Below are 12,681 nucleotides of genomic sequence, written 5' to 3' on the forward strand. Positions count from 1 at the left end.
ACAAAACAAAACAACAACAACAACAAAAAAAACTCTGTGAGGAGGCTTCTACCCCATGAGGATGGATAAGACACTGAGGTTGAGAGAAGTTAAAGTAACTTACCTAAGATCACACTGTGGCTAACTGGCAGGACTCGAAGCGGATGTTAACCTCTGTATTAGGAAATCACGGTTATGCTGTAGGTAGCAGAGTTATGTTTACATTCTGTTTTTTTAATCTATTCTCCAAATGTTCTGTAGCGGGATTATATTAAATTTAACACATTTTAAGGTGTGTATTAAGGAATTAGAATTTGTAAACTTTAAAAATGCTCAGATAATATATTCAGATCTCATTGGACAGTGAATTTGAGCTCTGTCTGATAAGGCTTACTGTTTCATGAAGCACAAGAATGAAGATGTTACCCAAATCAGATTCAGCAGATTTTGGGGGCCCTGGCTATTTGGACGATTAGGTGAGATAAGGCACGTCAGGTGCTTAGCACAGTGCCTGGGGAACACTAGTAAGCAATCCATAGATATTATCTACTATTAGTGCCTTGTGCCAGGTGCTACCTGAGTGCTCCTCACAAACCCCCTGAATCTGTAGCGCTTACCTCCATTTTGCAGATTCAAATTTTGCAGATGGAGATTCAGAGAGATTACATAGCTCACCCGTGGTCACTCAGTTAAAAACTGGTACAGCCAAGTTCAGCGGCCTTTCCCCTTCCCTGTACCGGTCTCTCTCCAACACAGGGAAAACATACATGGCGGCACAATCTGGTGTGGATTTCCCTTGCCTGTACGTAAGCTCACACTAGTGAATTCTCCAGGTAAGTTCAAACTTTTCCCTTTGGGATTCCAAGTCCTTTGGTATCTGCCCTGATTATATAGATGTCAAAACCCACTCTCCACTTCTTATCCACACAGGATCTTCCTTTTCCCTGGGCTCCCCGAGTGCCTCTCAAAGAGCAAGAGCGCTGCATTCCCTCCGTTTCACTAATCCTCTCTACCCTTTAGGACCCAGTTTAAGCCCAGCCTCTGCCAGGAAGCCCACCCACCCATATCAATTTCTCCCTCTCTTGACTTCCCACAGAACATATTCTCTATGTCACTTAATGTACACCATGTCGTTTAATCTTTTAAATAGTTCATGTCTCTAAGACTTGATACTCTGGTGTTGTTGCTTCCTCAGAGCAAGACAATTTTATATAGGTTTCTTTTCTAACCTCTTCAGAGTGCCTAGTATAGCACAAGTTCCTCCAATATTTGAATTAATAAGGATTCCTAGTTGCAAATGACAGAACACCTAACTCTACCTGGCAGAAACGAAAAACAACAAAAAAAGCAGGGGTTGGGGGTAGGTGGAATAGGAGTTTATAGGCTCATGTAATTGACAAGTCCAGTGGCTTGGGTCATGGCTGGATTCTCAAATACACCAGTGGAGCTGGGTTGGTCACATGGTCACCCTAAAGTGGTGATTGGGCCAGCCCCACCCACACTGAGTGTGAACACGAGGTAGTTTTCCCCAAATCAAGCTGCTCTTATCAAAAGAAGGATGAATAGACACTGGACAGGCAAGAACAACAGATGTCCCTTAACTTGTTGAATCAGATTCCTCAGCATTTATTTACTACTCCTACCAATAACTGTACTTCACTGGTCAGGCATCAAACTGTAACTGCCAGGCGGCAACAGAGCTCTTATTAACCTGATCTCAACTGAAGTGAGCCAGGCCTGGGGGCAGAGCTACAAAGGAGAGCTTACAAATCTCTGACACAGCATTTTAATACCACAGGGGATTTTTTTCCTTTCCCACAAATTGTGTTAACCCTTCGGGAACAGGGGGGCAACCCAGTGTAGAGCTCATTAGTGGCTTTCCTTCAGAGCTCTTCAAAGAGGCCCTGTCAATTGCCAACGTGATTTTTCTTAATATTGTGCAGACGGCAGGCTAATCCATCTTCAAATGATCTAATTGCATCTAACTTTCTCTTAAGAAACACTGCGTGGAATTGCAAAGTCTTAATTGTGGGGTGTATGCTGAATGTCTCCAAGATTACAGAGCCAAGCACTCAGACCAAAGCTGGGGAATTTCCAGTGGAAACTTTCCGGGGAAGGAAATGGAAGGTGGCAGACTGGGAAGCCTCCCTCAGGTCCAGTTTTTGGGTCCCAGTGCTCTTAAAATTGAAGAAATGCTTCAACCCATTGACTAGGAATTTCCACTGGGTGCTTGTGGAGGCTCCCTCTGTACCATCAAAGACTCATGCTTCCATCTCTGATGGAGGTAATGGGTAAAATAAAGGGGCATGTGGAATGGAAGGGGCAGGCAGAGGAGTAGCTGGGAGCTTCTGATGGGTTGGGCAAGAATAAGAAGCCCAAGCAGACAATATATTCTTAAAGGTTTCCCTGGCTTTTCCACTCTCTTAGCCAAGCAGCACCTTGCAAAGGGCCTAATGAAATAAAACAGATTTACATAGAGAAGGTACAGGAACCAAAGTGGTGGTGTGGGTGGGGTGGGAGGGCTGTGGGAGGGGGGAGGTGGAGCCATGAATTGCAATCCTTGTGGGGTTGGTGGGAGAGGTCCAGCACAAGCAGGCAAGGTTAGTGCAAATCCCAAAGGGTCTCTTTAATTGAGCATTTCTTTAAAACCTTGTGTATCCTATTTATCTTGTTTATTCATCACAACTACTCTAGGGGGGTTTAGTTGTTTTCTGAGGGTGCATTAGGGAGAGCTGAGGCTCCCAGCTAAGGCCTCTGCTGCAGCTGATGCCAGGAAGAGCTGGGATCCAGATTTCTGACTCCAAGGTGGACACCATTTGCTAAGCCCCTCCCTCAGACACACCAGGAGGGTACTGGGGTGGGGGCTGGGTCAGGGTCACATGCAGGCTGCCCCCTCCCCAGGTTGCTGGCATGTGTAGGTACAGATAACACATCTCTCCCATTCCCTGGCAGGCCCGGGGGAACTATCGTTTTTACTAGGATGAAGTCATATATTAAACAATAACATGGTTTCTGTCAACATCAAGCCTTTAGGCCTTTGTTCTGTCCTCCCCCACAAACATATTTATATTGGCCCCAGCTAACGATATCCCACTTTCCATTTGCATTTGCAATCCCTTATGTCTCATCTAGTACCCAATACGCAGGAAATCAGGCTGTAAAGGAACTGGCGGTAAACTTAAGGCACTTTATTAATTCCACTTTCAAGTCCCCAGTGACAGTGAGAACTGGGAGAGCTTATTCAGTTTCCTGCACCAGCACCCTTCTTTCTTGGACACTGGCCCACATACCCCTCTTAATCCAGGGCTCCAAAAGGAGTCTCTGCAGGCCACTTATGTACAACTCTGAAAGAAGAAGCCACAGAAAGCAGACCCCTCATAAGAGGAATGAGGCTCGTTATGTGTCAGACACTGTGCTAAGTGAATTACACACATTATCACACTTAATCTTCACAATCCTCTGAGTGGATGCTATTATTGCCCACATTTTTACAGAAGAGAAAACCTCACTGATTCTTCTGCAACCCCAGAAGCTCTCAGCTCTAAACCAGGCAGCAATAGTGTGCTCCATTACCTACTCATTGAATATTTGGATATTAATTAAGTGCCCACTTTGTGCCAGGGGTAGAGGACACAAAGATGTGTAGTTCTGCTCAGAATGTCAAACCACAGACCACAACAGAGTGTGAAATGGGGAAGCACAAATGTGTCAAAAGAGCAGAGGAAGAAAATTCCCTTCAGGTAGCCTCTGGCAGCTAGAAGGGGAGAGAACACCTTCCTTATTGGCTATTCCCTCTTCTCTTAGAACATGGCCAATGGCTTCATCCCACAGAACTCCACTTCTCCATCACCTGCTGAAGGCCAAGGCTGCTCTAAGAGGCCAACCATTCCAGGTGACTAGAGAGTGGTAGATTTATTCTCTCTTTATCCCATGAAAATCAGAGACATACCCATGTCCCTCTTTCTGTAGTTCCCACTCATCCCTGATGCTGGAGAAGTTCCAATGAAGAGGGAACCCATAATATGCTTCCTCAAAGAGCCTCAAAGGTTTGTGAGTGTGTGCATGGGGGTGTGTAGGTGGGGTGGGGAATGGGATGTGAGTTAAATATTAGCTCTGTCTTAAGCTCTGTTAGGCATTTTGCATGCATTTTCTCATTTGATTTCATTTATCCTGTTTACTTTTACTTATTTAACATAATCTTCACACTTGCCTCCTCTCCAGGCCATCCCAAAACTTCTCACTTCTTTATAACTCTCCTAGCCCATCCTAGCCACCTTTTTGTATGTATGAACTAGTACAAGAGCCTCCTTCCACTAGTCCTCCAGCCTCTATACCTGCTTCATTCTCCACGCAGCTGCCAGAGTGCTCTTCTGATTATAAGTTACAACATGTCACTCTTTTAGCTAAAACCCTCCATGGCTTCTATCACTCTTGGAATGCAGTTTGCACAGCACTGCACGGTTTGGCTCCTGCTTACCTTTCCAAACTCATGTCACACCTCCCACCCATCATCACCCATTTTCATCCACATTGGCCTTCTTTCCATTCCACAATTGTGCCAAAGCCTTTCCTACCCCAGGGTTTTTGCTCTTGCTGTTCTTTTGCCTGTAACAGTCTTCCCTTAGCTCTTAACAAGGCTGGCTCAGTCCGTTCCCCAGATATTGGCTCAAATATCAGCTCCTTGGGTGGAAAACCTTTACTCACTAAGCTATGAAAGCAGTCCCTTCCTTATACCCAATTACACCACACCCAGTCTTCTTCTTATTTATCTGTTTGTGTGTTTATTGTGTATTTCTCCCACTAGAACCAAGTTCCATGAGGACCAAGAACTTGCCCAGTGGTGTTCACCAATGTAGCCCTGAAGCCCTGGCTTGGTACACAGTGATTACTCAACTCATATTTATTGAATTAGCAAATAAATAATAGTTCAATGTTAGCAAATGAACCTTCTCAAGGACTCCTGAGATACCCATCTCAGGACATTCTCATTGTGTAGCTCAAGAAACTGAAGCTGAAAGGCAGGGCCAGGATTCCCACCCAGGTCTGCAAGGCTCCTATGCCAGACCTCTTGTTACTATGCCAGAAAGTAACTCAAGTTCATCAAAACACAAGAAAGATTGGGGCGCCTGGGTGGCGCAGTCGGTTAAGCGTCCGACTTCAGCCAGGTCACGATCTCGCGGTCCGTGAGTTCGAGCCCCGCGTCAGGCTCTGGGCTGATGGCTCGGAGCCTGGAGCCTGTTTCCGATTCTGTGTCTCCCTCTCTCTCTGCCCCTCCCCCGTTCATGCTCTGTCTCTCTCTGTCCCAAAAATAAATAAAAAACGTTGAAAAAAAAAAAAAAAAAAACACAAGAAAGATGCATACTACAACACCTTGAAAACATTGTGCGAAATGAAAAAAGCCAGACACAAAAGGCCACATACTGCATGGTTCCATTGATATAAAATGTCCAGAAGAGGTAAATCCATAGAGACAGAAAGCAGATTAGTGGTTGCCAAGGGCAGGGGGGCAGCAGGGAGAAATGAAGAGTGACTGCTTACTGGGTACAGGGTTTCCTTTTGGAATGATGAAAATGTTCTCCAACTGCATTGTGGTGATGGTTGCACAACACTGTGAATGTACTAAGTGCCACTGAACCGTGTACTTTAAAATGGTTTGAGTGGTAAATTTTATGTCTATTTTTACCACAGTACTAGCAGCAACAACAACAAAGCAAGGAAGATTTCCCAGGCGAGGCAGGTACCCACAGCCATTTGGAGGCTGAGGCAGGCAACCTCTCAAAGCGGTGGACCCCTGGCCCCTCTGCTGTGCCGGTGGCAGACATGGGGGCCATGCTGCCTCCTCCCCTTGTCCTGACCCTCTGTAGGGTGTGCCTACTGGCATGGTGGACGGTTTCAAAATTAACCCTAATCTAAAAGAATAACATTTCACTTTGCAACTTGGTGGTGTATCTCTTTGCAATTTACCCTTCCTTTTTCATCAGGATGACTCCCCCAAACAATCACACACACATACATATTTTTAATCCAAGAGGAAATGTAGCCTGCTGAATGCAGCTTTGAAATCCCGTCCAACTAACCACTCCTGCTTTTTGAATTTCTATTTTTAGCCCCAAGCAGAAAAATGATTCAAACAAATACTATTCTGAAGTCTGAGTTCTGTAGTGTTCTTGTCAAGGAGAGTCTCTCTTAACAGAAGGGAGGGAGGCTGTGGCGGGGATCAGGGTGGAACTCTTTGCTAGAAGATGCGCTCACACTTCCTCCCGATCCCAACCAAAGCCAGAACCCCATCCATTTTAAGAGAATCCTTCTCCTTTTGCCCCCAGACATCAAATCTCCTTGTGCTCACACCATCAGAGCGCTTTTCTAGGGTTAGGAATCCGGACTTCTTGGGGTTTTTTGGCCCTGAATTCAGTGGCATAGCCTGAAAAACCCTAGGGGGATAGAGCCTTCAGGACTGTTTACAATGACGCCACAGTGCCATGCATGCACTGCCTTTCACCAGAGAAAGTGGTCGCGAGGGGGAGTGGGCTCACCAAGGGGCCATGGCTGCCTGAAGACTGAGTCACTGATAAATGAACGACCACATGGCACATCCTTCATTCCATCAGGACTTCAACAAATGCCTACTAAATGCCAGTCACTGTGCTAAACCCGTGATTTCATTTTAACGGAACAAATTGTTCTTCAGCTCCTACTGTGCTCTGCTATGCACTGGGAACAAAGAGTGGACACGATACACAGACGGTTGCTGCTTTATGATCTGTCTAGATTCTGGGGCTGTGCTGTCCTATTCGGCAGCCACTAAACAGGTGTGACGGTTGAACAGCTGAAATGCGGCTACCGTAACTGAGAAAATGGCATTTTAAATTTTATTTAATTCTAATTAGTTTAAATGGAATTGAAAACTGAAGCTGTATGACTTCATTTTACTTGAATTGCTGCATCACATAAGATTTTATTCTTTTACGATACTGCATATATTGACTGTACTGTTTCCAAAATTACATATTAATATACCACAAATCCAGAAGGTGTAAACAGACTGAATCAGTTCAAATGGTTTTTTTTCTATACACCCTGTAACATCGTAATGTGCTAATTTGAATGTTTTGTGCAGACAGCATAAATTATGGTAAAAACCTATGTAAATCATAGTCACTAATTAAATTGAAATACTATTGTTTTCATTATAATATAGTTAATTCATTTTCTTAGTTTAAGAAAAGTATGGAAAACTTTAAGATTAAAATGAACACATCATTACTTCAGGTAATATTACTGATGCAGAACTGAGTGGAGATTGGACTGGACTATGACCAGAACAGTAATGGGAAAAAGAGGCTGGAATAAGATATGCTGCAAAGTTCACAATGAATGTCAATTGAGTATAGCCAAATAAAGTTGTTTGTTGTATTAAAAAAAATTAAAGATAATAAAATAGACAACATTAAGGTGGCATTTTCAGCAAATAATATACAGTTATTTTGATTTTTAAAAGGATCCCTTTCAACAGTCAAAAGGAATCAATGAAATTAGTCATCTAAAATCAGAATGAAATGCCCTAACAAAATTTGTTTTACACAATTAAAAATTTTTTAAAAATGTTTATTTATTTGAGAGAGAGAGAGCGTGCGTGCAAGGGAGGGGCAGAGAGAGAGGGAGACACAGAATCTGAAGTAGGCTTCAGGCTCTGAGTCAGCACAGAGCCTGATGTGGGGCTCAAATTCACAAACCTCAAGATCATGACCTAAGCCAAAGTCAGATGCTTAACTGACTGAGCCAATCCAAGCACCCCTTACACGATTTTAACAGAATCTGAACTTGTAACTTTGGCCAGGTATAAAACCACTTTTAGATGGAAAGATGAGGAAAAAATTATTATTTTAGTTATGGATAGCCTAGAGAATGTAAAACCTTTCTAATAAAATCAAAGATCAATTGATTCATAATTTGAAAACTTCTTTCTTTTAATTTAGATGAGTCAAGAGATAAAAGAGAAATTGGCCAATTAATATTTCAGGTACCTTTTACCTTAAATGACTTCTAAATTCACAAAGAAATGTCAATTTGCAGCCTATGAAATTGAACTCCTAAAGTGGGTGGGTTTTTTTGTTTTGTTTTGTTTTGTTTTAATCTTTCAGCGCTGTCAAAGAATTTCAGTTAGACATAAAAAAATTAGTTTCTATCATGATGGTACTTCAGCTGTTACGTCAAAAATCTAGACTTAATGGTAATCTTAAAATGAAACTGATGGTTTCTTTATTGCTTTTTTCTACTGTATGATACACACTGAAAATATCTGTGCTCAGTTTTCTGAAGCTGACTCTGTGAAAAGCATCATGGATACAGTTGTTGAAATTGTTTCATATATGCATGAAAATGGAATCATTGCCAGTTTATAGAAATGTTGAAAGGAATCAAAGGCAATGAATTTAATGATCTTGTGTTCTTTTCCAGTACTTGTTGATTAAATTGTGGAAGAGTCTTACAAAGATTTACTTTGCTGTTAACTCCAATTCAAGATTTTCTTTGAAACTGAAGGGATGCTTGCCAACTACTCAATAATCAAAGACAAAAAATGGCAACATGATTTACATTTTCCCACTGATACCACACTGGATATAAACAACTAAACTTGCAGTTCCAAGGAAAGGAAAAGCTTATTGTAACCTAACTAGACAGGTATGAGAATGTATGTTGTAACTGAGACGTTTCATAATACAAACCAACAATCAAAGCTTTTACACACTTAGCATGAAATGATAGGCAGGAGATTTTAACTATAACTAGAAGAGTTTTGTAAATTGCAAAGACTACAGGAAAAATTTGAAGAATGCTTTGTTGGTATTGGTAAATTTAGTGTTTCTTTTCAATTCATGCAATACCATTTTGAATTCAATATAATACTGAGTTAATATAAGATTCAGTAAATTTACCTAACATGAGTAAACACAGTTTAAAAACTGATATTCTCGTGCTGCAAAGTCAAATCAATTCTTCTGAAAAGAAATGAACCAGTTTTGGAATATGGATGTGAATATTAAAGAAAAATATTTTTTTTTTTTGGTATTTGATTTGGTTATTGGAAAACTTTGAGTATATTTGGAACAATTTGGGAATGTGAATCTATGGTCTTAATCGTTCATTTTATAAAACCTAAGTATAGATCAAGTATTTCCAATGAAAATTTATTATCTAAATTAAGATTGCTATAAATGCAACATACATACTAGATTTTGAAGACTTTTAAAAAAATATAGCTCGTTAATATCTTTTATACTTTTATACTGATTTCATGTTGAAATTACAGTATTTTGGATGTAGTTGAGTCAAAAATATGATTAAAATGAATTTCACTTTTTTTTTTACTTTTTTTGTATGGTTTCAAGTTTTTATTTAAATTCCAGTTAGTTAACATATAGTAACTTTTTTTTCATGTGGCTAGTAACTTTAAAATTACTTACATGATTTGCATTGTTTCTAATTTGCAACATTGTTCTAGAGACACAGGTGAATATTACAGCACTCACCATATTCTCTTTGTTTTTAAAGTTTATTTATTTTGAGAGAGAGAGAGAGAGAGAGAGCGAGCATGAGCAGGGGAGGGGCAGAGGGAGGGAGAGAATCCTAAGCAGGCTCTGTGCTGTCAGCACAGAGCCCAGCACAGGGCTTGATTCCATGAACTGTGAGATCATCTCATGACCAGTCACAAAAATATTAGGCCATCTGCTGAAGTAACAGATGTTTGTAATGACAGATCCATGATAGCTTTTCCATTATGTATAGAACACTTCACATCCCAATGGCAATCATTTGTATTTGGGTTACTTCATTATCCAAGTTCTAGGAGTAGGTTCCTGACCTACACGCTAAGCAAGGGCAAGAGGGTTGAAAAGCATGGGTTTATCTCAGCTGACTTAAATTGACCCCAGACTAATCTGAAGAGCCACCAACCATTGGCAATCACTATGGAATGTATTTACAAAAGATAAATGATGTTCCATGAGTTCATGACTTAGTTAGGTCAGAATGTATCAGCTTGTTAGCATTATTTAGTAATAATAGTGGGATTTCTGATTTGCACCTAGGGTCAGTGGAGTCTTGGGGTTTTGACAGTTGAGGCTTGTCACTTTGTAGAATGTTCCTATGTGGCCAGCTCACTGTGAGACCTCCACTACAACCTGACTGGTTGACCTGCAGACAAAGGATGTCCTGTGCAACCCAGTTGTAGGAGGACAAAGCTTGCACCTGAGATCTCCAGATCCCCTGCATTGCAGATCTCTCTCTTACCATTGCTGTGCTATGTTCCTTGCCTGTAATAGAACTGCTCCATGAGGATAAACTGTTTGAGTTCTGTGAGTCCTTTTAGCAATCAGACACATAATGTAGCTCATGTGTAATTCATGTAAGAGTTCATCAATTGATTGCCTCCCCAGGTGAGGCTAAAGCCTGACTCCTGGAGTCTACCTGCCTGAGCCCAGATTGAAGTTTCATCCTCTGCTAGATGAGTCTCCTTAAGTGAGTGCATTGATTGAATGTTTATGTTGAAAACTAACCCCCAAAGTGATAGTATTAGGAGGTGGGGTCTTTGAGAGGTAATTAGGCCATGAGGGTAAAGCCCTCAGAAATGAGATTAACGCCCTTATAAAAGGAACACAGACAGCTCCCTTATTTGGCCATGTAAGCATACAGCAAGATGGTCTACAACCTAAAAATGCTGGCACCCAGACCACAAACTTCCAGCCTCCAGAACAGTGAAAAATAGATTTCTGTTGTTGATAAGCCACCCAGTCTCCCCGCAGCCCAAACTAAGATAGTGACTTACTCAATCTGTACAATGGGAAATTAATAGTGCCCAACTCAAAGGATTCAGTGAGTTCATCCTGTGCAAGGTTTTATAAAGATGTCTGGCACAGAATAGCACTTAGTGTTTAGCACCTAAAAAAATTCTTATTTATTTATTTATTTATTTATTTATTTTTATTTTTTTTTTTTTACATTTTATTTATTTTTGATAGAGACAGAGCACAAGTGGGGGAGGGGCAGAGAGAGACGGAGACACAGAATCCGAAGCAGGCTCCAGGCTCTGAGCTGTCAGCACAGAGCCCGATGCGGGGCTCAAACCGACGAACCGCGAGATCATGACCTGAGCCGAAGTTGGATGCTTAATCAACTGAGCCACCCAGGCACCCCCCAAAAATTCTTTTTTAAAAAAAATGTTTAGGGGGTTCCGGAAGATGGCGGCGTAGGAGGACGCGGGGCTCACAGCGCGTCCTGCCGATCACTTAGATTCCACCTACACCTGCCTAAAGAACCCAGAAAACCGCCAGAGGATTAGCAGAAGGGAGTCTCCGGAGTCAAGCGCAGACCAGAGGCCCACGGAAGAGGGTAGGAAGGGCGGCGAGGCGGTGCGCGCTCCACGGACTGGCGGGAGGGAGCCGGGGCGGAGGGGCGGCTCGCCGGCCAAGCAGAGCCCCCGAGTCTGGCTGGCAAAAGAGGAGGGGCCGGACGGACTGTGTTCCGACAGCAAGCGCGACTTAGCGTCTGGGAGGTCATAAGTTAACAGCTCTGCTCGGAAAGCGGGAAGGCTGGAGGACAAAGGGAGGGAGAGCTGCTGAGCCCCCGGACGGCAGAGCTCAGCTTGGCGGGGAACAAAGGCGCCAGCGCCATCTCCCCCGCCCATCCCCCCCCAAAATCCCAAAGGGAACCAGTTCCTGCCAGGGAACTTGCTCGCTCCGCGCAAACACCCAACTCTGTGCTTCTGTGGAGCCAAACCTCCGGCAGCGGATCTGACTCCCTCCCGCTGCCACAGGGCCCCTCCTGAAGTGGATCACCTAAGGAGAAGCGAGCTAAGCCTGCCCCTCCTGTCCCCGTGCACCTTGCCTACCCACCCCAGCTAATATGCCAGATCCCCAGCACCGCAAGCCTGGCAGTGTGCAAGTAGCCCAGATGGGCCACGCCACCCCACAGTGAATCCCGCCCCTAGGAGAGGGGAAGAGAAGGCACACACCAGTCTGACTGTGGCCCCAGCAGTGGGCTGGGGGCAGACATCCGGTCGGACTGCGGCCCCGCCCACTAACTCCAGTTATACACCACAGCACAGGGGAAGGGCCCTGCAGGCCCCCACCACTCCAGGGACTCTCCAAAATGACCAAACGGAAGAATTCCCCTCAGAAGAATCTCCAGGAAATAACAACAGCTAATGAACTGATCAAAAAGGATTTAAATAATATAACAGAAAGTGAATTTAGAATAATAGTCATAAAATTAATCGCTGGGCTTGAAAACAGTATACAGGACAGCAGAGAATCTCTTGCCACAAAGATCGAGGGACTAAGGAACAGTCACGAGGAGTTGAAAAACTCTTTAAACGAATTGCAAAACAAAATGGAATCCACGATGGCTCGGCTTGAAGAGGCAGAGGAGAGAATAGGTGAACTAGAAGATAAAGTTATGGAGAAAGAGGAAGCTGAAAGAAAGAGAGATAAAAAAATCCAGGAGTATGAGGGGAAAATTAGAGAACTAAGTGATACACTAAAAAAAAATAATATACGCATAATTGGTATCCCAGAGGAGGAAGAGAGAGGGAAGGGTGCTGAAGGGGTACTTGAACAAATTATAGCTGAGAACTTCCCTGAACTGGGGAAGGAAAAAGGCATTGAAATCCAAGAGGCACAGAGAACTCCCTTCAGACGTAACTTG

At 43.0% G+C, this 12,681-nt stretch overlaps 1 protein-coding gene across 2 annotated transcripts in view; it reads right to left on the reverse strand.

Annotated features, from left to right (window-relative positions):
* The window catches only part of ROR1 (receptor tyrosine kinase like orphan receptor 1), a 402,963-nt gene that overhangs the window by 101,814 nt on the left and 288,468 nt on the right, over positions 1–12,681 (reverse strand). The window lies entirely within an intron of this gene.

Source organism: Panthera pardus, unplaced genomic scaffold, assembly GCF_024362965.1.
Source record: "Panthera pardus isolate Hobbes unplaced genomic scaffold, ASM2436296v1 HiC_scaffold_11, whole genome shotgun sequence".
Taxonomy (NCBI): domain Eukaryota; kingdom Metazoa; phylum Chordata; class Mammalia; order Carnivora; family Felidae; genus Panthera; species Panthera pardus.